The sequence below is a fragment of the Ornithodoros turicata genome, chromosome 6 (genome assembly GCF_037126465.1).
Source record: "Ornithodoros turicata isolate Travis chromosome 6, ASM3712646v1, whole genome shotgun sequence".
Lineage (NCBI taxonomy): Eukaryota > Metazoa > Arthropoda > Arachnida > Ixodida > Argasidae > Ornithodoros > Ornithodoros turicata.
The window spans coordinates 44,753,040-44,756,141 of NC_088206.1; the positions used below are offsets into that span (position 1 = coordinate 44,753,040).

Below are 3,102 nucleotides of genomic sequence, written 5' to 3' on the forward strand. Positions count from 1 at the left end.
ACAGTATTGCTCCCCTTGTTGTTGAACTGTCTACTAATAAAACATCTACCAGCCTGTGCCGAGGTTTCTTCAGAATTTTACAGCGATTTTGTTTCGATTAAAACAGCTATTTGAGTGCTATCTTGAATCTAATTAAAATCCACGATTAAAATAGGGATGCTTCAAATCAGTTCACCCTTCTTTACTCGTTAAATGGGGCCTATCAATGAAGGCAACATATCGCCCTTTAAACAGAGCTTCACTGCACAGCAAGCTCTTAGCCAACCATGGTCTCGAATGACGTCCTTCTCTCCCCTGATATCCACGACTTCCATCTCCAGCGATAACGATATGATTCTGCGCAGTGGTTGGCGTTGGGCATGTTATGCGGTGAAGCTCTGTTTCCAGTAATGTTCCTTTCACTATCCCCTTCAGCGATGCTTGTATCATAAGTGTCTGTTACGTCAACGGAGCTGTCGTACGTGTACAGGATTGTGTTCTTGGTGTGACAGGACCGTATCACAGGGCTCGCCCTCAAGGTCCAATCGAATTTTGTATCTTCTACCTGACACAAATAAAAGAAATCTTGAAACTTGAATCTTGTCAAAAATCGGAAACTATATTCAAACACCTTGTTGCTTAAAAATAGAAAACGCATCACAGCTACCGTCGCATCTCGGAACTTCGCAGAAAGCCCGTGGCAACAGACGCTGCTAGGTCAGAATGCACAAATGGTCTGGCCAAGCCACTTCCATTCATAGTCAATTCATAAAGAAATGTTTGAAAATCGGAACGTTTCGTCTCGCAGGAGAAGAACAGAATTATGCTCCGGTCTGCGATAGTTTCGTTGTGGTAGAACAGTGGGTGTCCCAAGGCTTCATCATATTATGACCCATGGTGTTGTGGACGTCTTTCTCATCGTTGTGTCACCCGCGATATCGACTGGAAGAGGAAGACCTATTACTAATCTTGCTGCTTGAGAAGCGATGTTCTACTCACCGATACCCAGGTAGATAAAGCCTAGAATAAGGAAGAGCGTCAAGACAACAGAGCCCACAACCATTACCAAAAACTTGATGGTCTCAGTTTCAGAGTATGGCGAATAATCCATCATGCAACACATGCATCGCGAGCTTCGTCTTTCTTTTAGGCTGGTTTCACGCTGCCGTGTCGTAATTCAGAGACGAAACAGCGTCGGATCACAGCTGTATAACCAAAGAACGTAATCTCCAGTAACCATAAACGGCTAGTTTCTAGCAATTTCTAGTGAATTATTGTTGAAACAATACGCTTGGACTCACACGTTGGCACCCTCATCAAAACGCCCGTAATGATTGAATTTACAAAGGAAAATGCTATGATTTCCAGAGCCAAATGCACTTCGTGGTGCGCGTAATAAACCATGCACCTTGTATATACTTTAGTGTGCATGATCTCCAGGGCACCCTACCTCGAATACACATTTCGGCTACGTTGACATTCACTGAAGAAATAACTTCAGACATTACATTTTTAAAATTAATGATTGATTGAGGATTGATCAATCATTAGTAGTAAAAGGGCGGTCAGAAACAACATGGATGAGGAACTACGGCACCCCTGCCCCTGAGCCCTGCGCGTGTTTCGGTTTCGGGTACGGCATTGGGGGAAACGCGGCCCGGCGTGTTGCCGAAACGTCTTCGAGAACGCGGGTGACCCTTTCTTGGAGTTTTAAGTAGATTTCGTTCGGAAAATATTCGTAACTTTTAATATCCACGACATAAAGAATTCGCATTATGTTATAGTGTATACAAAAAATATCAATCCATTCGATTAACTTCTCTGACATCGTGAAAGAGTGCTCGTCAAAGTGAGCGCATTGTGAGCTTGTGCATGTGAGCTTGCGCATTGTGAAATTACACATTCTACAACACTGATCATAAATCGCAACACCTGTTCACATTTTCACATTTTAATTAAACTCTTACTGATGTGTGGTAGTCATCACTTCTCCTGAATGTGAATCGATAAATTTTAGCATTTAATCCGCAATCAAATATCTTGTATAGTATGTGTGAGTATATGCACAACTTTTTAATCTATATCTTTAGAAAAATGCAAGAAATAGCGTGCAGTTTTGACTTTGAAAATTTCAAGAAGAAAATGATCTTTAGTGTGGGTTTGCGTTTTACAACGTTATGAGCTAAAGACCTATAAAATTAAAGTATGGCCTTTCCATTTGTAGTGTCCAGATGCTATGACACTAAAATAATGTGATAGGTTTTCTGTATGGCTACGGTAAATCTCGAGTATATTTTGTGAATTGGATCTACGTTGATGTGTGACCTGCGCTGATCTGGTTATTATAATTAATATAACATATCTTCCATTGTGTTTATGCATAACGCTCATCTTCATTGTATATTGGTTAAGCACTTCTGATGGCGGTTGTGTGATCTGCTTCTCCCAAAATCTGGTTGCCACTTGGAAATTATTTCATATACGTTTGTGTGCCATGTGTTAGGAAGATTACGTGATTAGAAATGTAGACTTCGCCTGCACGTCACGCTTGTAAAATCTGCCATTTGCATCGCGACAATTGATAATAGATTCGCTGTTCGCGAAGGCTTCGTATTATCTCGCAGGCACTGAACCCGAATGCGATTGTAAAAGTCGATGACACTGTGTCGCGAACGCTTTGACTTATCCCGCCGCAATCAGTTATCTTGTCTTATTTCCCGTTTTGCCCTATCTTGGACGGCTTATTCTTCCTATCCAGTCATACAAGGGGACAACCGTGTTGACGAAAATATTTATTTATTTATTTCGCACTCCAATCGGTTGCTTGTCAAAGACGCCTTTTCTTCTTCTTTTACTACGTCTGGGCTTGAGAGGGATTGAGAAATATACATGCACTGTGGAATTTAATTCATGAAATCTGATAAGTTTTCACAAGAGATTAGTGATCCTTTTTGTAATCATAGACTGATGTATCATGCCTCTAAATTTCTAAATTCTATCCTTCGGATGTTGAACCTGTACAGAGTGTAGTCGGGTAAAACCTATTTGATGGTCATGTCTCATTCCATATGAGAATTCTTACACGTAGTGTGGAATATTCGTCCTTAGCAGTCTTCAATCTAA

General features: G+C 41.0%; 1 long non-coding RNA gene across 1 annotated transcript; it reads right to left on the reverse strand.

Annotated features, from left to right (window-relative positions):
* Positions 1–577: 577 nt before the first annotated feature.
* Positions 578–1,117, reverse strand: LOC135397951 (uncharacterized). The gene is made up of 2 exons (XR_010423907.1): positions 979–1,117; positions 578–921 (listed from the first exon to the last, which is right to left on the reverse strand). It is a non-coding gene; the product is annotated as an uncharacterized LOC135397951 (long non-coding RNA).
* Positions 1,118–3,102: the final 1,985 nt, after the last annotated feature.